Source organism: Protopterus annectens, chromosome 2.part0, assembly GCF_019279795.1.
Source record: "Protopterus annectens isolate FY-2018-M chromosome 2.part0, PAN1.0, whole genome shotgun sequence".
In the NCBI taxonomy this organism is placed as follows: Eukaryota; Metazoa; Chordata; order Ceratodontiformes; family Protopteridae; genus Protopterus; species Protopterus annectens.
The window spans coordinates 1,227,450,488-1,227,473,983 of record NC_056728.1 but is presented as its reverse complement, the minus strand read 5'-3'; positions in this window follow the sequence as shown (position 1 = coordinate 1,227,473,983).

Genomic DNA, 23,496 nt, shown 5'->3' with positions numbered 1-23,496 from the left:
CTTGCTCAAATTCTTTTATATCACATTCTTGTCCCAAACTGATGTTTTCCTGAATTGCAGTTTTCCTGCTTTAAAGGTTGCTTTTGCACATTTATCAAGACCAAATGACATTCTTATATCATCTGAAAAAGTTTTGACAACTTGCATTTGTGTTTTCAGTTCCTCATCTGATGAGCTATATAGTTTAAATCATCAACAAAGAGAAGATGAGAAGTCTTTACACTTTACACTTTGTTGTTTTCTAAGAGCCAAATTATAACCATGGTCTAAGCTGTTAACTAGACAGCTTAATGGGTTAAGAGCAAGGTAGAATAGTAGCCATGACAAAGAGTCACCCTGGAATATCCCCCCTTTGAATTATCCCTGGGATAATAATTTTTCCTTTATCATGGCTTAATTGCAAAGTGGTCTGCCACTATTTCATGGTCACTGTAATGTAGTCGATCATTTTATGGTGTATCTTATACATTTTTAAGCACTCTTTTATCCATGAATGTGGGATACTATCAAATGTTTTTTTGTAGATGATCCATGCCATACTTAGATTCTTCCCCTTTCTACAATGACTTGGATTGACTACAAATGCTTTTTTGTAGCCAATCCATGCCATACTTAGATTCTTCTCCATTTTACAGTTCTCTACTATGACTTTATTTAACAACAAATGATCCTTTGTTCAATATGACTACTGCCATAACTGAGTTTTCTTCTAAATGGCTGTAAACTCCATCAGCATCAATTCCAGTGTATAGTTTATGTCATCAGAAGGCAAGTTACTGGTCTATAAATTTTAGGATAGCTTGCAGGTTCACTCTTAAGTAGGAGTATTGTTTTCCTGATGCGCACATCCATTTGCCCAAAAGAGGAGTATCGTTAAAGGTCAGCTTGTTAGGGGCAGCAGGATGACCTCAGACAATTCAGATGTGCATGTGTGCATGTGTGCATGTGCATGTGTGCATGTGCATGTGTGCATGTGCATGTGCATGTGCGAATGTGCGCATGTGTGCATGTGTGCATGTGTGCATGTGGTCTGACATCATGTTCAGGTCTTAAAGTGTGTTTCCTGTTTTCCTCTCACAGGTGCTGAGGTGGGGCTGGTTCAGTACAGCAGGGAACCTGATGTCACTGAGACAGAGTGATCATGAGGATAGGTGTATTGAGGCACAGGCAGGTTTGTCAGGGTCTGTTGTTGGGCCACCAGTTGACAGTACACAAGTCTCCACCCCATCCATGCACACAGTTATACTGCCTGTACATCCATCATCACCATTGCCCTTAGCCGAGGGACAGTGTACAGTTGGCACTGGCCAGGACAGGATGGTATATATGGCACATGTATCAGGACACAGTAGCCATAGCCAGATGTCTGGAATGGTACCACATAGGCAAATGCCCAGGGGTTCTTGTCAGAGCACTGCTGGTCATCATGCCCCTGGCAGATGTTCCACAACTCTTTCAACCACACGCATGTTCCAGGCTGTCAGGGAGGCACAGGCACGAATGGAGAGGTACACCAGACAGGGACTAAGGGCACAGAGGGCTCATAACACCTCTGTAAATGACAGTATCCATGACCTAGCAGGTGCCATACGTAATTACACTGAGGTCATTGATAGACATTGAGATGAGACATTGGATGTCCTCCACAATGTCATGTTCATGTGTCAGGACAGTGCGGGACGGTTGAGACATCAACGTGGATGTATGCCAGCAACATCAGCAGCTGGAGGTCGCTGTAGACATCCAGCAAGTCACAGCCACTCCCGTAGTGCCAGTACAGCCCCAGCAATGTTGGGGGGACTGACCATAGACCATCCTAGAAGACCACGTGCACGTGGCTCTGGCCAATCCTAGTAGGGTCCTGGATACAGTGGACATATGTCAATCTCTGAGGATAGTACCCAGTCTGGATTAGTACCTGATACTGTCTGTAGCACCCCTGCCAGGCATAGGTTCCGTATCCATGGCCAGAGACGGTGATCTGTAAAGCCTGCCAGGTACAGTCTGTAGCTGTCCCACAAATCCCCGTATATGGCAGCCACATGATGGAACTGTGTGCATGCAGACACACACACACATAAACCAGAAACCTAGGGCAAACACATACCCGCACACATTACATCAACAATGGCCCATAACAGTACTCATGGCCCTCACACACACACACTCACACACACATGTCGATTGTATGGCTCAGTGTAGGCCTCTGGCAAACCAACAACACACCCTGCGCATATGATGAAACCTGTTACACCTCCTGTCATCTGTAACATTGATGCAGAAACAGGCTAACATGGTGCTGATGCATAGGGTGACTTTGATAAAGTATAGCAATGGTTGGATGTGTAGCATGTTGTCAGCAGTAAAGTGTAATGATATCCTTGAAGGTGTAGCTGAGCAGGCATGATGCATTAAAGCTGTAATTAGCAATGTTGTATTGTTTCCACCAGTGTTTATTCCAATTGTGTTTTGCTTGCCCATGTGCCACTTGGCTGATGTGTGTAGTTGTATCAACATGTGTTATACAGTGGACAGTAAGTGTGGGGTGTGTGCAGCACAGGTTTGCAGGTGTACATTTGTGAACATGGTGGAGGTGCACTGTCTGCATGAACATGCATATTGGACACATGGACAGGGTGACATGCCCTGTATTGACCAGTGTTAACACTCCATAGTTTTTATTGGTGGCCAGTATGCGTTGCACTACACACGTTTTGGAACTTGAGTACGCATGTGTGTGTATGACACGGGTTGACACTGTGCTGTGGGTGATTGCTGTTTGTTACTATCTGTCATTGGTTTGCATTACTAAGGTTAACACTGTCCCAGCTGCATAATCCTGTATTAATGCACACTGTTCACCTACAGGGTTGCATGGACTGTGCTATCAGAAACACAAGAAATTCTCACTTATACAGTAAAAGTGCATTAGTCTCATGGAGTCCTGCCATAAACTAAATATATAATAGAAGGTGTGATGTTATACCAAAAAAGAGCTACATACCAAGAAGGGATAACCTCTCTGGTCAGTATCATTGGGAAAATTCAATCCCTCAATAAACATACAAGGCAAGCTTCAAAATACAAAATGGCAATGATTCCAAAGACAACATTAAAGCTTTCTTTACTGTTGTTCATAATCTACAGGGGAAATCTCAGACTGGGTCACAGTTAATGTAAATGGTCACAAAGTAACTTATCTGACTGACATTACCAATTCCTTGTCAGACAGTTTGAATGTGGATTTCACTACCCTGTCGCTATACAAGGGCCACATTTCCAGACCTGCAGAACATAATACCTGATGATTCACAGACACTCTAGTTAAAACATCTCTTTAATAAGGTCCACACCACAGTGGCAATGGTAAAGGACAGTGTCTCTGGCTGTGTCATACACAAGCTGACATATGAAGTCACCACTCACCTAAATGCTCTGTCCAGATGGAGCCTCTATACAGGTTACATACATGTGGAATGACGTACGGTAATGGTGTTCACAGTCCACAAGGGTTGAGCTACAACGTCTTCTTCTCCTTTCAGATGCTCGCATTAGGGGTAGCCACAGTACATCTGTTTCCATGTCTTCCTGCCCTCTGCATCTTGCACTGTCTCACCATCCACCTGCATGTCCTCTCTCACCACAGCCATAAACCTCATCTTAAGCATTCCTCTTTCCCTGTTACCTGGCAGCTTCATCCTTAGCATCTATTTCACAATATACTCTGCATCCCTCCTCAGCACATGTACAAGCCAACTTAATCCTGCCTATCTGGCATGGTCTACTAACCTTCAAACCTGTCCTGACCCACTAATATACTTATTCTTAAACCTGTCCACCCTCGTCACACTCAGTGCAAATGTTAACATAAATTGATTAAGGGTAGAGCTACAACAGGTCCTGGAAACTCTCACCCTATAAGTCAGACCAATGTTATCTGGAAGGCTATGGAGCACAGCATTATGGAGCTCATTAACAGAGACATTATGAACCTGCAAACACTGCACCATACCCACTTAGGTTCCCTAAAGGCCAGATCATGGCTCCTACACCTAGTAGACTTCAAGCCAGTCAACAAGGCTATAGGTCAGGGAGGGGAGGTCAACACAGCCAAGCTATAGCTCACCAGCAAATCATACCCATCCCACATACTGGTATTAGACATAACCTCAACAGACTGACCATAAATGATTGTTAGATGATGGCTTGACAACTGACACACAGATGTAGGACACACAGTAACATTTGCAGCCTCCATGTACTATTCTATGCCAGTAACAAGTGGTATTCACCTGCACTCAGTCCTGGGGCCACTCCTGTTTGGCATATAGCTTTCTTAGGTACAAGCAAACACAGTAGGGATATGTCTGCCCATGTTTGATGAAAATGCATACTGTGGGCTATACTTTATTCTCCAGATGACACACACATCCTCCAAAAGAGTATCATACAGATAGATACCTGGTGTCAAACTCATGCTGTAAAGCTATAAGCCTAAGAAAGCATAGTTATCCACTTTTAGAAAACAAAGTATCCCCAGAGTACCACATAGGTAGTAGCCCCCAAAATGTGGAACAGGTGCTAATGTATACATAAAGCCATGTGTTAAGTCATCTCTCCTTTGATAATGACATTACCAAAGGGTTTTGGAAATCCCTCTGTGGAGCGCATAAGCAATAAAGGATTTGCATGCAGATCCACAGAGGTTGTTGCACACCTATAATGATTAGTCATCTTTGCCAGACTTTGCTTGCTTTGGAACAGGTTTCAAATATACCTCAAGCATAAACCCTCACTCACACTCTTCAATAGAAACTGTGATGAGTGGATGTGAAACGGAAGCCATAGCCCAGGGATCATTGCAGTGGCTAAGCTTGTCACAAGCATACAGAAGTGACCTAAGGTCTGGAAAGCGCCAGCACACTCTGGCAAAGATGACACATACATTCATGGAGAAAGCAGAGTACCCACCTATGAAATACTTGAGGTCACATTTATGTATATGGATTTGCCCCACAGCTACCTTACATGTGTAATACACATACAGTTGTCATTGTGATATGTCATATACTATAAAAATCAAAATCCACTCCACATTAGCCAATGGTGTCATACACCTGGAGCACAGACACACAGTCAGCAAGTGCAAGATTCAAACTCTTTCCTAACTACATCATGATACTAGAGCAGTACACATTTACATGACCTGCTATACACATGACTGGGATTTCACCTTCCACAGGTATATTTGTAGGATGGTGACATCATCGGACTTGACAAAGATGAGTATACCACTTTTAAGGTGTGTGAGTAGTCTCCAAAAAGGTTACTCTTCTGCAGAGAGACACACACAGTTGGCAAGTGCAGGATTCAAAGCCCTACCTAACCACATTATGACACTGTAACAGTATGCATTTACATGACGCGCTATACACATTATTGGGCTTTCATCTTTCCACAGGTATATTTGTAGGATGGTGACATCATTGGACTTGACAAAGATGAGTATACCACTTTTAAGGTGTTTGAGTAGTCTCCAAAAAGGATGCTCCGCCCCAGGGAAACACACACAGTTAGCAAGTGCAGGATTCATACCCCTACCTAACTACAGTATGATACTACAGCAGTATGCTTTTATACGATGCACTACACACATTACTGGGATTTTGTCTTTTCACAGGTTTATTTGTAGGATGGTGACATCATCAGACTTAACAAAGATGAGTATACCACTTTTAAGGTGTTTGAGTAGTCTCCAAAAAAGTTGCTTTTTCCCAAGAAGACACACACAGTTGGCAAGTGCAGGATTCAAAACCCTACCTAACTATGTTACGATACTACAGCAGTACACATTTACATGACATGCTATACACATTACTGGGATTTCACCTTTTCAAAGGTATATTTGTAGGATGGTGACATCATTGGACTTGACAAAGATGAGTATACCACTTTTAAGTAGTCTCCAAAGAGGTTGCTCTTCCCCAGGAGGGCACACACAGTTGGCAAGTGTAGGATTTACACTCCTACTCAACTACATTATGATATTACAGCAGTATGCATTTACATCACATGCTATACACATTACTGGGATTTCATCTTTCCACAGGTATATTTGTAGGATGGCGACATCATCGGACTTGACAAAGATGAGTATACCACTTTTAAGGTGTTTGAGTAGTCTCCAAAAAGGTTGCTCCTCCCCAGGGAGACACACACAGTTGGCAAGTGCAGTGTTCTTAATCCAAACTAAGTACGTCTTTACACTTCAGCAAGCAATATGGAGATACAGGGTGCAATACAGACATTACTTGCTGACAGTTTGCACAAAGGTTTTTTTTCACATTTGCTAACCTCAGCCGGCTTATCATACTAGGTGTATTGTGAGTGTATTGTATGCATAGGCCATGACCATATCATATATGGGTTGATGCACCACATGCTGGCACACACAAGGTCAAACCATGAGTAGCATCTTACCTTCACCTACATGATACTGCAATATAACAGAAAGATGATAAACTTCAACAATTGGTTGAGCTTCTGGTGTCATTCAAAGGGGATCCAGTCTGTCTGCCTGTGATGACATGATAGACAAGCCTTATCGCTTCACTACACATCGTCTGCACCTGTCACCCCTATGCTTCTGAATACTGGCCAAGGCTCGTGCTGTCCCCATATTACCTTTTTTAGGCAAGGCTCAAAGGTTCATAGGTTCATAGGTAGCTACTAGTCTTTCGGTCCTGGGGCCTATACAAGGCCAGCCAAAAAGGTACCCTGGCTTTTGCCACTCAAGAAATTTATTTTCCTGTGCCACTGTCATGCAGAGACACAGAAGTGATCCCCAGGGTGGATTTCCTATTTCCCATCCAATAATCAAGATTTTTCTTGAAGAGTGCTAATGAGGAGCTTTGTTTGATATGGATAGGTAGTTTATTCTGGAGTATGTGAAGTCTGTGGGACAGGAATCTATCCCTCCGGCATGTTCTGTTTATTGTGGTGACAAGGTTTAGATCCCTAGAGTGTGTAGGTTCATAGGTAGGTACTAGGCTATCTGCCCAAGGGCATTTATAAGCCTAGCCAGAATGTGTTGTCTTTCGCCTCCCTTTTAAATTAGTTTCCTGGGCCTCTGTCTAGCAGGGCCACTGAAGTGATCCCAGGGGTAAATTTACAATTTCCCATCCACTCATCAAGATTCCTCTTGAAGAGAGTCTGCAAGTGGCTTTGCCTAACATCAACTGGGATTCTATTCCAGAGTGAGGGAAATCTCTGGGACAGGAATCTATCCCTCCAGCACTTCCTGTTTATTGCTTTGCTGAGGTTTAATTCACTGAAGTGTGTGGCTCTAAGAGATTTGTTTTTCTTGATGTGGAACATGTCCATTAATTCTGGGTTGGACATGGGTTTATATGTCAGGCATAGATCACCTGTGAGCAGGCACTAAGCAACCGAGTAGAGCTGGAGTTTCTTTAGTCGAGCTGCATAGGGCATCTCTTTGAGGCCCATGATCCTCTTGGTGAAGTACTTCTGTGGTCTTACCAGCTGTTGCATGTGCCAATTAAGGTACATACCAAATGGGGCATTGTACTCTATTATGGGCCTAATGAGTGATGTGTAGAGGGGCACAATGACCTCTCTTGATCTAGAGGAGAACCCTTTTGTGATTAGATGGGCTACATAGAAGGAATAACTAACCACTTTGCCAATGGGATTACCAAAGGAGAGGTTACTATCTACCTGGGTCCCCAGGTCCCTAATTAAATTTTCTGTACCTAGTGGATTACCACCTATGTGGTAATTTGTGGGCACTTTGTTTTTTCCAAAGGGGATGGCTATGGATTTTTTGGCATTCAGCTTGAGGTCATGGTTTTGACACCAGGTATCTGTCCCAGTAAGAACCTTCTGGAGGATGTCTGTGTCAGCCAGAGAGTCAAATATGGCCCCCAGTTTACAGTCATCTGGGAACTTGGTCAGCCATAGTCCTCCACTGCTTGCCTGTACCTCAGAGAAGTATATACTGAACAGGAGGGGTCCCAGGACCAAGACCTGTGGGATGCCACTTGTGACTGGTTTAGAGTCGGACATGGCACCTGCAACTCTGACCATGTGTGTTCTATCCGTGAGCTAGTTGGCCACCCATCTCGTGACATAGGGGTTAATGTTCAAGCTGGTAAGCTTGTCTATGATGCCAGAGTGGGGAATTGTGTCAAAGGCCTTAGTGAGGTCCAGGTAGGCTGTGTGGACTACCTTCCCTTCATCTATGGCCTTGGAAACTGTTTCAAAGAAGTCAACTAGGTTTAGGAGGCAGGATCTGCCTTTAACAAAGCCAAATTGGGTAGGGTCCAGTATCTGGAGGTTCCCAATGTCTCTGTTTATGAGTTCCATGATAATTCACTCCATAACTTTGCAGACCAGGCTGGTCAGGCTTATAGGGCGATAGTTCCCAGGTTCTGTTGTGGCACCACCTTTGTGGAGCGGGATGACTGTTGCTGTATGCCATTCTTTGGGTACATAGCCTGTGGTAAGGTTGAGTCTAAACAGTGAATGTAGGTGAGGGTTTAGTTCCTTTTGGAGCTCATGTAAGACTCAGCCTGGGACATCATCCAGTCCCATTGATGCTGTGTTCTTAGCTTTGGAGAGGGCTGTTTTTACCTGCATGTCCATGAAGTCTGAGGCTCTGCATTCTTCTGGGATGGACACTGGCCCTTTTGGGGGTGAGAGGGGATGAAGTTTGCACTGAACTTGTCCACCAGGATGTTGGCAATGTCAGTTGGTTCAGTGTATTTTTTTGCCATTTTGCAGTAACTGAAAGCATATCTGAGAGGTGCCACCTAAATGTTTGATATAGCTACAGAAGGCTTTGTGGTTATCTTTAGATTCCTTGGCAATATTTCTTTAGGAACTGGACTTGGATTATTTTATGAGTGATTGTAGTTTCTTGCTAATAATGATCAGTGATGCCTTTCCTTTTTGGAATTTTGCTCTATCATGTGTTAGTTTCCTCCTTCTGTTGTATAGCTTATTTATGGGCAAGGACCACCAGATCGGTTTCTTCTTTTTGGAGGAGTGAGTCTTGGTTTTATTTGGGATGGCTCGATCCATGCATCCCTGTAGATGCTCATAGAATGCACTTGTAAAGGATTCTGCAGATTGGATTGCATTATCCTGTAGCAAGAGGGCTTTGAAACGTTCCACTTCGGTCTTGAGAAATGTGAAGTTTGCTTTTGAAAAGTTTTTCACCATGGTTTTGTTGACTGGGGGTGGGGGGGGGGGTCGGGATGTGGATATCCAATGTGATTACTTCATGATCTGATTTTACCACTAAGGGGTTTACCTCTGGTGTGGAACACTGATCCCCCATGTTGGTGATGATCAGGTCCAGTATGTTGTCACCTCTAGTGGGCATGGTGACCAGCTGTTCCAGGCTGTTTGAGTTTATAAACTCTAGGAAGCATTGGGCAAAGGACTTTGTACTCAAGTAATTCTCCCAGTCAATGTTTGGGTAGTTGAAACCTCCTCATATCATGGTGTTTGGTAGGACCTTTATATTTCCCAGTGTTCTCAGGAATACTGAGTGAGGGTCCTGAGACAAGGTATGTGATCTGTAGCAGGCTACGATCTGATAAGCAGCTTTGCCCAATGTTAGTTGCACTTGCATGGTCTCCAAGGCCTCGTGCTGTGCCACTAACCTGGAGGTGTGGGTATCTTTTATGAAAATGGATACACCCCCTCCTTTAGTATTTCAGTCTGTGTTTTGGGGACGACACTCAGAGGGATTGGGATTTCTTTAAGTGGAGCATGTCCAACAGCTCTGTGTTTGACATAGCTTTGTATGTTAGGCAGAGGTCACCTCTGAGTAGGCGATATGCAACAGAGTAAAGCTGTAGTGTTTTGAGATGATCTGTGTATGGCATGTATTTGAAGCCACTAATCCTCTTTGTGAGGTATTTCTGCAGGCTTTCCAGTTGTTGTAGATGTCTTGTGAGGTACATAGCAAAAGGGGCATTGTACTCTATAATGGATCTAATGAGTGATGAGTAGAGGGGAACAATGACCTCTTTTATTCTGCATGAGACACCTTTTGTGATGAGGTGTGCCATGTAGAAGGATTTCCTGACTACTGTAGTGATGTGATTATCAAAGGAGAGTCTACTGTCCACCTGTGTCCCAAGGTATCTTATCATACTTTCTGTGTTAAGTATACTACCACCTATGTTGTAGTTCATGGGTACAGTGTTTTTACCAAAGGGGATGACAATGCACTTTTTGGCATTCAGCTTGAGGCCATGGCTTTGACACCAGGCATCTGTCGCAGTGAGGCCCTTTTGTAGGATGTCCACATCGTTAGTAGTCTCGATTATGGTTCCTAGTTTGCAGTCATCTGGGAACTTCATTAGCCAGAGACCTTCCATGTTAACCTGTACTTCAGGGAAGTAGATACCAAACATGACAGGACCCAGGACTAAACCCTGTGGTACTTCACTTGTCACTGGTCTGAAGTCGGACTTGAAGTCTGCTACTTCCACAGTGTGGGTTGTGTCAGTCAGCCAGTTGGCAACCCATCTTGTGACATAGGGATTTATACCTTGTTTAGTGGGTTTATCCATAATTCCAGAGTGTGGGATGGTGTTGAAAGCTGTGGCAAGATCTAGATAGGCTGTGTGAACCACCTTACCCTTGTCTATGGCTTTGGTGAATGCTTCAAAGAAGTCTATCATCATTCCAAGATGGTGGTCGCCTGGTGAACTGCATCTACACTGAGCTCCCTACCTTATTAGTTTTACCTCAATCTTTATATCTCTCAAAAGCTTAGGGACGTTCTATCGAGTAAAGGAATCGACTACAGCATCAAAAATCAAACCATTCAGGACTTGCAGCTATAAAGAAAGTGTCTAAACCAACTGTATATACTATATCAGCTTTCTAAGTCTTGTACTTACTGTGTTCCAGAAGGCCTCAATTTACTGCAGTACTCTGAAGACCACATGGCTAGACAGCAAAAATCTTCAAATGACCCTATTATAATGGAAACACAGACAACAAAAGCTAAATCTTCAATAATCTTCTCACCAGAAAAAGAGAATACTTCCAAAAGGCAAAAAACCAATAAACAACATCTGGAACCTAACAAAAACACTAGTGCCATTACTGAGGCCTCTGCCTTCCACATGGATGAATTAAAACAGGCCCTACAACCCATACATGCAGCCATCCAGAACTTCTCGGAACAACTTTCAAGCATTAGTAAATCTGTCACTCAGATTGCTGAAAGAGTGGGCACTCTTGAACAAAAAATACAGACAAATGAATCTCAAATTCAAACCCTTACTGAAGAGCTTAGTGCTAAATCCACAGTTATAACAGAAATCCAAATGAAAATAACAGATCTGGAGGCAAGAAGTCGGAGAAACAATATTCTGATCAGAGGTATCCCTGAGAGCTATGACAATCAAAACCTAATTACTACTGCAAAGCAAATCTTCGAGTCTCTACTACAAATTGACGGTGAGATACCTGAGATTATCATTGAAAGGGCCCACAGAGCTCTCCGGAGAAGGCAAGACACCTCAGACCCCCGTCAAGTCTATGTTAAGCTGCTCAACTACCAAGTAACACAAAAAATATTAAATGCTGCAAAAAACATAAATCCCTAGTCTGGAAAAGCATAAAATATATTTTTCAAGACTTACCTGCAAGCATCAAAGAAAACAGACAAAAATTGGCTCCGTTTTGTGCAGATTTAATCAAAAGAAACATACGTTTTCAAATGAGATATCCTTCCAACCTGATATTCTATAGCAATGAAGTGAGATACTCGATTAACTCTCAAAATGATGCAAAAACAGCCTTTATTAAGGCTTTCAACAAAGTTCCTACTTCCTGAAGCTATATTAACGCTAGCGACTCCTTCACAGAGCTAAATATCAGAATAATACAATGTTTCTCATATACGCGCTGGAAAGCTCAACAAATCTACCGACTCTAATTTAATTTAAACAAACAAGTACTCCTTCACTTACCTGTACAAAAGTATCAAAGCCCTCTCTTGTTGATGGCGTCAGACACGTGTACGTAGGTACAAACTCTTTCGCGGATGTTTCCAGGTGGGTCTCCTTTGGCCGCAACACATGTCACTGCTGCAACATACATGGGGCACATCAATAATCCTCCGAATGCGATCCTTCAGGAATGCATACAACTCCCTAGCCCAACATCATCGAACGCCTCCCTACAATCCAACAATCACGCAGACAACCTTCCAAGCAACTGCTAAGTGATGAATCCGGCGTAAACAGGCAAACGGTAAGCAGGGCTTGCTGTCAGGCGCTTAGGGCAGCTATGGACCTCCGCTCTGAAGCGCTTCTGCTTCCTTGCGCCTCATATAACACTGTTAACCTCCGGTAACCGTGCAGAAATCAGTGAAGCACTACAATCCTGTTAGCTTGTCAGACACGAGTCATTCTGTGAGCCAACCCATTTTCAAGTTTATTTTTCCCAAGCTGCTGATAGCGTCAAGTGGATTTACTATGTACATGTAAAATCTGTTGTCAAATAGTATTTTGGCTCTTATAATTTGTACGCTGAGAGGCATTAAGTTTAAACATTGAGACAGCCTGATGGAAAGAATCCTTTGCATTCTAGCAGTAGCGCACAAAGCACAAGTCTAAGCATTTTATACACAGAGGTAAAAAAAGGAAAAACGGATAAGTCCTCCATTTGCACACAGTTCTCTGGGGAAGGTACAGCTATTCGTCTCAGTATACATACTATTGTTGAAACCAACAAAAACTTGATTCAGGGAAATTATGAAGCATACAATGCAGGAAACTATGCAAATATTTGTTTTTTGTGTTTCTTTTTTCTTCTCTCCTGTTTTGTTTTTTTTTTGTTCTTTCTTGTTTCAATCTACTCAGTATAATTTTAGTTCATTGTGCTTACTTAGTGTAATAGCTCAAACAGGTTGGAAGAACAATATGAATGTATCAAACTATGTTGTATCACCTGCAGAACTCTATGTATTTACTTTTGTATTGAATTTAGTACATTACACTATTGCTGTGCAAAGCACATTTACTTTCTGAAATGGTAAAAGGCTTTGTCAAGTTTTACCAGTACCAAATATGTCAACCTTAACCAGATCCCATCCCAGGTATACCAGTTTCATACATCCTAACTGCCCAGAATCTCCAGGTTTTTTGCCCCATATTTTTTGGTTTGTCCCTAATAAAAATGTAAGATATTTATGTATGTATATATTATAGTTATGTATACTGAATCACCTATGAAAGGTTAGGGTCCCTGGCATAATATCCTCTCTAAGTGACATGATAAACAACCATATGGGTGCTACTCTGCTTTCTGTCCAAGATGTTTGAACTCTTCCCATAATGGACTGTGTGCTCCTACAATATAAAATTTCAAACTTGCCCCCATACAGGTCTAATCAGTTCCACGATGGTGTTGCTAAGAGGCCTAATGCCTCCCCTGTGGTGTACAGAGTCACATTAACGTTATTTGGTATGCAGCACATGTAAAGTCTAGATATGCGTGCAACACGTATGAATGCTGCAACTCCTCAGTCATTTTACATCCACTAAGCCTATAGTAATGCGGGGCACGTGCTGGACTGTGCAAAACAATATAAAATAAAAGTAAACATTGCCTCTTGGTATTAAAGCTTGTATTCGGAAAATTCTATTATCAGATTGAGTAATACTGCTATATCAGGTACAGGCATTATTGCTTAAGCCCCATACCTATAGTCATATAGTAATACTAAATACAACTAAAGAATACTAAAGGTATTCCTAGTCAGTCCCTGACTGCTACACTTACTTTAATTATGTAGTGTCTGAGAGTCTGTTAAGAGCCTTGTTCTAAAGGTATTCACTATTATACAATATGTTGCTTGCAGTACAGGTCAAGATTGTAAGCGGACCCTAGTTTTGTGTCTGCGAGAGAAGGCTATACCCATGGAATACAAACTAAGTTTTTAAAGAGTAAGGGTACAGGGTAGTGTCAAGAAACTCTATTTAAGTTGAGCAGCCAGATACATATGTCATATACTCTGGCAGCAAAGGAGAAAGCTGTTTTTTACCGAGCCAATTAATATACATACTTATAGCATTGGATCCCCCTTCTTCTCCCTTTCCGCGAATATGGGGGACGCTTTGACGTTAACATAACTAGCTGCTTGAGTAAGGGCACCATACATAAACACTTGTCTCAGACAGAGTCTTTCTTTTAGACTACCTAGCTGTGCTAAGTCCTTCTACTGTCAAGTCAAAAGCGTCTGTAGCATAATATTAGTCACTAAAACCACACATATATTTGTAAATAGATGGACTCCGTGAGTATACACCCTTGTGATGGCATGCTGTCATATACATCCGCTACTTCATTCTACTCTACCACAGACCATGCCACAAGCTATCTAAACTGCATATCAAATAGTATTCAGTCTTAGAAGCTCAGTGGGCGATGTAGTAAGGATTCTAGGTAGGTTATGTTTTGGAAAAGGTATATTTTGTACATATGTATAGTAAAGTTTAGGTTAATGTTTATATGTATATATACTTCTTCATACAAGGAGTATGGGTGGTTAGGCACTGGGGTTAGTCTGAAGAAGTTGTGGGCTACCTTCTGTCTCAATGATAATCTCTTCAAAAAGGCAGTGTTAAAGATATATCAAGTTTTTCGCTCTCACTTATACCCAAAAATAAATCCTCCTAAACAAACCGTATTACATGTAGGTATAACAATAATCTCCCTTTTATTCCACTCTTCAATAACACAAATTAAACTAAGGAATTCAGTAGCTGGCAAATAGACTGTTGGAACGTTAAAGGCTTACAGAATGCTGAGAAAAAAAACCTAATACTACATCTTTTCTTTAAATCTCAGGCTAGTATATGTTACTTACAGGAGACACATCTACCCACAGAATGCTGGGAAAAAACTTCCAAAAAAAAATGGATCAGGACTATAATAGCCGGGGGCGATAGTTCAAACTCTAAGGGAGTAGCAATCCTAATTAAGAGACAATTCCAGGGCAACATCATAGACGCTAAGTCCGATAAATACGGTAGGTGGTGTTATTTTACATCCATAGTTCCGGATTCTACTAAACCCGTTTTATTTCTGAACGTATATGGTCCATGCACCCAACAACACCTCTTCATCATGGATATTTACAATATCCTTAGCTCATTCCCTGATCACCTTTTTATTATTGGAGGAGACTGGAATACAGTTATAAATCCCAGCTTAGACCGTACCAGTAACTCACCCTCATATAACTACCAAGCCTCTACTGCTCTGGAAGAACTAATGGCGGACTTTAATCTCATGGATACTATTGTCTTTGGTGCGGATGTAGCTAAAAGCAGTATGTACACTTTTTATTCCCACTGCCACAAATCATGGTCACGTCTAGACTTCTTCCTAATCTCTAAATTCCTTTCTAAATTCAAGATTACACTAAGATGTGAACCTAGGTTATTATCGGATCATGCAAAAATCTCCCTTAGGATTATCTTCACATCCGGTACCTCCCCCCGGGCAGACTGGTCCTTTAACAACAACTTATTAAAACACAAAGAAGTGGTAGAGAGAATTAATAGGACATTGTCGGAATTATACGCAGGGTTTGGTTGTTCTCAGATACGGCTAGACATACAATGGGCGGCCTGCAAGGCTGAACTAAGAGGGTATCTGATTAGTAAAACCGCATTCTTTAATAAGCTTAATAAAAGGAAAGAATCGGCTCTTACTCTAAGGCTAGCATCCCTGGAAAGAGAATTTAAAACACATCCCGACTCCAAACTAGAGGAAATGATCAATACTACACATAAAGAACTATGTGGGCTACATTTATACAACTACTCGATACAGGAACAAAGACAAATTGCAACATACTCTGAATGGGCACAAATCCCATCTAGAACACTGGCTAGAATACTCAAAAACAATAGCGGTGCTCCAACAATTTCCATTTTACAACATAAAGGGGAAATCTACAAAACAGACTGCGAGATTATCAAGCTCTTCTATGACATATACTCGGACATTTATAGCAATAACAAACACAACAATTCTAGACTGCAGATGGATAAATTTCTTAATTCAATCAACTTCCCATCTCTCACCCAGGAGCAAATATCCATACTATCAGCTCCGTTTAATTTGCAAGAGATTCAAAACGCTATTAATAAACTCAAAATAGGCAAATCCCCAGGCCCGGACGGCTTCACTACTAATTTTTTCAAAACTTTTAACTCAAAAATTGCCCCTATCCTCCTAGAAGTATTTAACTTCATAGTGAATCATGGAATTACTGACATACATTGGAACAATTCAAAAACAATCTTACTACTTAAAAACAATAAAGAAAAAACAGACCCGCATAACTACAGACCCATCTCGCTTATAAATGTTGATATCAAAATTTTCTCTGCCATTTTAGCCAATAGACTTAAACAGGTATTACCATACTTAATATCACCTGACCAAGCTGGGTTCATGTCCAATAGACATACATGGGACAATACATTAACACTAGACTCTCTTATCCAGTTTACCAAAAAAGAAAAAAACCCGCTATATGCCTTAACCTTAGACGCATCAAAAGCATTCGACAGGGTAAACTGGGAATTCCTCTTCTCCACGTTAGCACTTTTTAATATACCCACATCCTTCCTAGTTATGATCAGAACTCTCTATTCAAACTCATACACATATCTCTATATAAATAAAAAAAGATCCAATCCTATCCAGATTACTAATGGCACAAGGCAAGGTTGTCCACTCTCCCCCTTTCTCTTTAATCTATTTATTGAACCTTTTTTCTTATTTCTTACTCAAAATACATTTCATAATATTCCAAAAATCCTAAACACTCAAGTAGCACTTTCAGCCTTCGCTGATGATCTAAATCTCTACTTCCAATACCCTAACACAGACCTGGCCAAAAATATTAAAAGCAATCTCCTCCTTCTCTGAGGCCTCTGGCTACCAAGTCAATGATAAAAAATCACATATTCTCCCAATAAATCCTGAAGCGCATAAACCCTTTTTCTTCCCTGAATCCCCCTTTCACATCACATACAGCCTCAAGTACCTCGGCGTCAACTTTGAACACAACCAAGCCTCTATGATTCAAAACAATCTGTTAAAATCATGGTCAATCATCTGTCAAGACCTACAAAGGTGGAAGTTATTGAATCTATCATTTCTCTCAAAAGTAGCTATTGTGAAAATGAATGTTCTCCCTAGACTCCTATATCAATTTAGTGCGACAAATACAATTATATCCAACAACCTTTTTCACAGATTGAAAAACATTGATCAAATTTCTCTGGTTCCCTAAGAATGTCAGGATCTCTTCTTCCAAGCTAAGTCTTCCCAAGGAGAAAGGTGGGGTGGGCCTCCCAAACTTCCAGCTGTACTATCTGATCATTAGCTCTAACAGACTGTGGTCCATTGTGAACATGAACAACAAAACCCAAACCCATAACCCAGCGTGGTTAAAGATATGGCACAAACATATCCTATCTAACAAAATTAATCCTAAGGCTATTCCTTCTTATCATCCACTTCTTTGAATAGCTTAAAATTATTCTCTTTACTGAAACACCAAATAAAACTCTTTCAAAAGCTGATTAAAGACATCAATCTTCAATCTATATTACCCTTTTTCAACCATTACACCTCAACCCAAATCTTAAAATTAACAATAAGATGGTAGACCTTGCTGACTTCCCCACATCAAAGACCTTAAAGTTTGGGATATTCTTAAATACAAATCCCTGTCACTTGCGAACTTGATTAACACTCAAGGTTAACAACAAATACTCAGTAATACTACGTCAACTCAGGGAACTCATCTCTTCACAAACCATCAATACAGCCCCCGACATACAGCTAATGGATAAACTAAATCTAATTATCAATACACTGGCTAGCAATAATAAAACAATTTCTTCGTCCTACAAACTATTACACCCCTACTCTACAAAGGAAACTGCCTACTCTCCAAATATTGGGACAATCAAAACCACCAGATTACGGAGGACCAAAAATACTAGCCATAAAAACTAGCATTGAATTATCCCCTTTAAGAAACTTCTCTACACTCAACTGATGTTGAATAACAATGCATACCTTACCCCCACAAGAATCCACAAATTCAACCCTAATAGCTCTCCGTTATGTACATGCTGTCCAGGTGCGAAAGCTGATCTTCTACACATTATGTGGCACTGCAATAACTCTTACAAACTCTGGTGTTCTCTCAAAGTGCGTCTCAAAAAAATGGGCTACTATAGCTCCACCCTCTCATGGGAAACGGCTATTCTAAATATTCCTCCCCATGGTCTGCCCAAGCTTCATCTTCATATCCTAATAACGCTGTGTTTCCTTATAAAACTCTATATTACCCATAATTGGCTGGATCGCACCAAATTATGTTGGCGGGGATTTAAGACTATGGCCACCAAATATATCTCAGCACAGAAGTTCATAATAAACGGACCCAAGAAAAGAGCCTACTTCAGTAAACTTTGGAAAAGCCTGTTCGAAGTAATCTTATGTGACTAAGATATGGTTAACCTACAAACCTCTCTTGTGCCCTTTCCCCTTTTTTCTTTCTCCTTTTTCTTACCTTCCTACTCTCTCTACATACCATATCCCTTGTTCTGAAGGGTCTATCTATCCTACTACAAGCCAAGTAGGGCTGCTACTACCTAACCGTATAAATAGCTTCACTGCTGCCTCCCTCCCTGTCCAACACTGGTAGCTTTGTAAATAGTGTTTAGTTTGGGTTAAGTTGTTAGTTTGTGTACCATGTATACTGCAAGAGATTGTATTTCTTTTTAAGATCATTATAAACATGTCTTTTTGTCCCTCTCATGTACTTATATTGCTGTAAACCATTATGTGTGTTGTATTGCCGTAACTCTTATTGCTTGTACCATCATAGTATGCATGGTTTTATTTTTATTATAAAAATAAAAAATAAAGTTTTAAAAAAAAAAAAAAAAAAAAAAAAAAAAAAAAAAAAAAAAAAAAAAGAACACAGCCTGAGATGTAATCTGGTCCCATGGATGCTGTGTTCCTGGCTTTGGAGAGTGGTTTTTACCTGTGCAGCCATGATGACAGCAACTTTGCATTCTTCCGGTATAGAGATGTGCTCTTTCATGTGTGAGAGGGTGGTAAAGTTAGCACTGATCCTATCTGCCAGGCTGTTGGCAATATCAGTTGGGTCTGTATATTTAGTGCCATTGTGCTGTAACTCAGAGCAGATCTGCATGTTACCATTGAGATTCTTGACATAGCTATATAATGCTTTGTGGTTGTCTTTAGAATCAGTGTCAACTTTGTTTTCATAACTAGCTTTCGAGGATTTTATCAGGGATTCGCAGCTTCTTCCTGAGGCTGACTAGGGAGTTCCTCCACTCATGGGATTTTACCCTCTTTTGCAGCAGTTTCTTCCTTCTGTTGTGCAGTTTGTTTATGGCAGGGGACCACCAGATTGGATTCCTTTTCTTGGAGGATAGCATCTTGGTTCTGTTTGGGATAGCACAATGCATACACTCATGCAAGTGCTTATAAAGTGCAATTGTGAAGGATTCAGAAGTCGTAACAGTATTGTCCATCTGCATGGGTGTCCTGAAGTTCAGCACTTCTGTCTTAAGAAGCATGACGTTGGCTTTGGAGACATTTTTTAACATGGTTTCCTTAATGGGGGGGTGGGTCCAGAATGTGGATATGTGGGGTAATTAGCTTATGGTCAGATGGGACCAATGAGGCATTGACTTCAGGTGTGGAACACCGGTCACTCAGGACAAACCAAACCCCATAACCAGCACAAATAACCACAAAGTTAGCTAAATGCTACTCATTGCCAGAAGTCTAGGCCTCCAGATGCACACACTCGAGGCACATCTCAGTACAGAGAATATTGCTATCTGTGCAGTAACAGAAACCTAGTTCAAGGCTCCAGAGAGCACACCAGTACTACCAGGATACTACTCATTCCATACCTTCCAGCATCAGGACCTGGAATATAGCACATAGGGTGGGGATGTATCCATATTCATCAAGGATACCTACACCTCTCTCTACATGCTCTGTACAGGATATGTACCCAGAGAATGTTGCACAGCAACATTCTTCACATTCCACAGGGGTGAGGCCACAAAATCCCCTTGGCATTCATGCTCTATGAGCCTGACGAGTCTGCTCTTTAAGGCAATGGAGCCAATCATAATGGAAGTCAACAATAAAGAGATTTTGAACCTTCACACAGTTGAGCACACCCAGTTTGGCTTCATAATATGCAGATCACGCCTCCTGAACTGGGTGGATTTCTTTGAGACCATTACCCAGGCTACAGATGATTGAAATGTGCTCAACACAGCCTACCTATACCTCACTACAGCCTTTGACACCATTCCCCAGTCAGGTATCATAGATGAACTCACCAACCTGGGCATGAATCCATACATCACAAGATGGATTGCAAACTGGCTCACAGATAGATTCCACAAACTAAGAGTTGCTGGCTACATGTCAGACTCTACACCGGTAACAACTGGTGGCCCCCAGGGTTCAGTCCTGGGGTCCCTCCTGTTTGGTATAGACTTCTCAAATGTACATGCCAACACAGGAGGGTTGTGGTTGACTAAGTTTACTGGGAACTGTAAAGTTTTTGCCATAACAGATTCCCCGGATGACACAAATATTCTCCAGAAGGGACTCTGTGAGACAGATGTGTGGTGTCAGAATCATGGCCTCAAGCTCAATGTGGAGGAATGCATAGTGATCCCCTTTGGTGAAAACAAAGTACACACAAATTATCACATAGGTGTTACCCCCTACTGACAAGGTAATAAGGGATCTGGGGACACAAGTAGATAGTCATCTTTCCTTTGACAACCATGTTGCCAAATTGATTGGGAAATCCTATGTGGCCCACCTAATCAACAAAGGGTTTGCATCAGGATCAGAAGAGGTAGTGGTGGTCCTCTACTCTTAAGTCATCAGACCCATCATTGAGTACAATGCACCATTTTGGATGTACTCGTCTACGCATATCCAGCAGCTGTAGAGACCACAGAGGTACCTCACCAAGAGGATTACTGGCCTCAAACAGTTGTGTTATGCAACACAACTGGTAAAACTAAATCTGTTCTTCATTGCATACTGCCTACTCAGAGGCACACTCTGCCTAACATACAGAGCCATGTCCAACACATAACTGCTGAGCATACTCCATCTACAGATAAAAAATTGAGTCACCCTACACACTCCAGGGATATGAACCTCATCACAACAATGAATACAACATGCTGGTGGGATAGAGTACCATCCCAGACACTTGCCTTACTGTGGAACAGAGTCCCAATGTGCATCAGACAGAGCCCCTCTCTGACACTCTTCAATAGGAACCTTGATGAGTGGATGGGAAACAGACAATTCACACCAGCCATCACATCAGCAGCCCCACTAGAAAGGGGCTTAGGGTACTAACTATTAGAACGAGGGCTTGGGAGACTACCCAATGGGGTGGTGAAAGCTGCACAACTTGCCTAGGTGAACATATGCCTTATTGAAGATAGGTTCATAGGTATGTAGTAGTCTATTTGACAGGTACATGTCTACAGATAGTAGACGTGTACTTCATTGTACCATCATCTTGTACAGCAGGCACATGGACCACATACACTGTAATGCTTACAGATACTGGTGGCTGTTATGTACACTGGGTGAGATGTGCACCTCATGTCTTTTGTGCCATTGGGATGTGTGCTGGGTGGGACAGTCCTGGATGGCTCCCTGTCATGGTCACCCTCTTACACACATCTCTGCCCATCCATCTTTGGCTTATTATACTGTGTTCCCCCTACATATATATATAGGTACATAGGTAGGTAATAGGCTATCTGCCTGAAGGCATATATTAGTATGGCCAGAGTGTGCAGCTATCACCACCCATGGAGTTAGTTCCCTAGGCCTCTGTGTAGTAGAACTGATGAAGTGATCCATGGTGTGACAGTTCAATTTCACATACACTCATCAAGGCTCCTCTGGAAGAGCATCAGTGAGGGACTCAGCTTAATGTAGGTTGGGAGGGAGCCTGTTCCAAAGAAAGGGAAGTCTGTGAGTTATTAATGCATCCCTCCAACATTTTTATTGTTGTGATGATGATATCCCTAGAGCATGTAGTACAGTGAGCTTGGGGTTACTTCAGATAGCACATGTACATCCGTTCTGCATTGGACATGGACCTGTCTGTTGGGCAGAGATTACCTGAGTAGACAGTATGCAACAGAGTACAGATTGAGTTAAATTCAGTCTTGTTGCATGGGGCAACTGTTTGAGGCCAGTAATGCTCTTGTTGAGGTACACCAGTGGTCTTTCCAGCTGCTGAAGGTGCCTAGTCAGATTCATTGCAAGTGTGTTGTGGTACTCTATGATGGGTCTGATAACTGATGAGTAGAGGGAACCTCCTTTGACCTACATGCAAAGACCTTGGCAGCTTATGGGAACATATAGCATGATTTTCTAACCACTTTGTGAATGTGTTTCTGGAAGTAGTGATGACTATCCACATGTGTCCATAGATCCCTTATTATTACCTCCATATTTAGGGCATTGGCACCTATGTGGTATTTGTATGACTGTAGCTCGAGCCCATAAGTTTGACACCACATCTGTCTGACTGAGACCCTTTTTAAGAATGTCTCTGTTGTCCCAAACATTGATTATGACAACCTTTTTGCAGTCATCCACAAACCTTGCTAAACATAGCCCTCGTGTTTGACTGTATTTCTGAAATGTATACACCAGACAGGAGGGGTCCCAGGACTGAGCCATGGGGGACAGCAGTTGTTACCAGCTTGAATAGGAGACCACAATTCTTACCTTGTGGGATCTATCTGTGCCCCAGTTGGCAATCCATCAGATGACATACGTGTTTATGCACAGGTTGTTGATTTTGTGGATACATGTGTGCGGGATGTTGGAAAATGGCTTTTTCCAGGTCTATGTAATTCGTGTGTAACTCATTTCATTGATGCATGTCCTGGGTGATTGCCGGTTTAGGAACCATGATCTGCCCCTGACTAAACCAAAATGGGTAGGGTTGGGTGTTTGTAGGCTCTCAATAGCTCTGTTTATGAATTCCATAATGATGGATTCCATGGCCTTGCACATCAAGCTTATTAGGCTTATAAGACAATAGTTCCCATGGTCTGTTGTGCACCAACACTCGTGGAGTGTGCCAAACATTGCTGTAACCCATTCAACAGTTTCATATCCTGTACAGATGGTGAGTCTCAACAGACTGTTCAGGTGCAGGGTCTGTTTGTTTTGGAGTTCACATATGACACAGCCAGGGAAACCATGTTATCCCATGCACGCCGTGTTTTTAGGTTTGGAAAGAGCTGTTTAATCATTGTATATGTGATTTCTGGGTTTTCACAATCTCCAGGT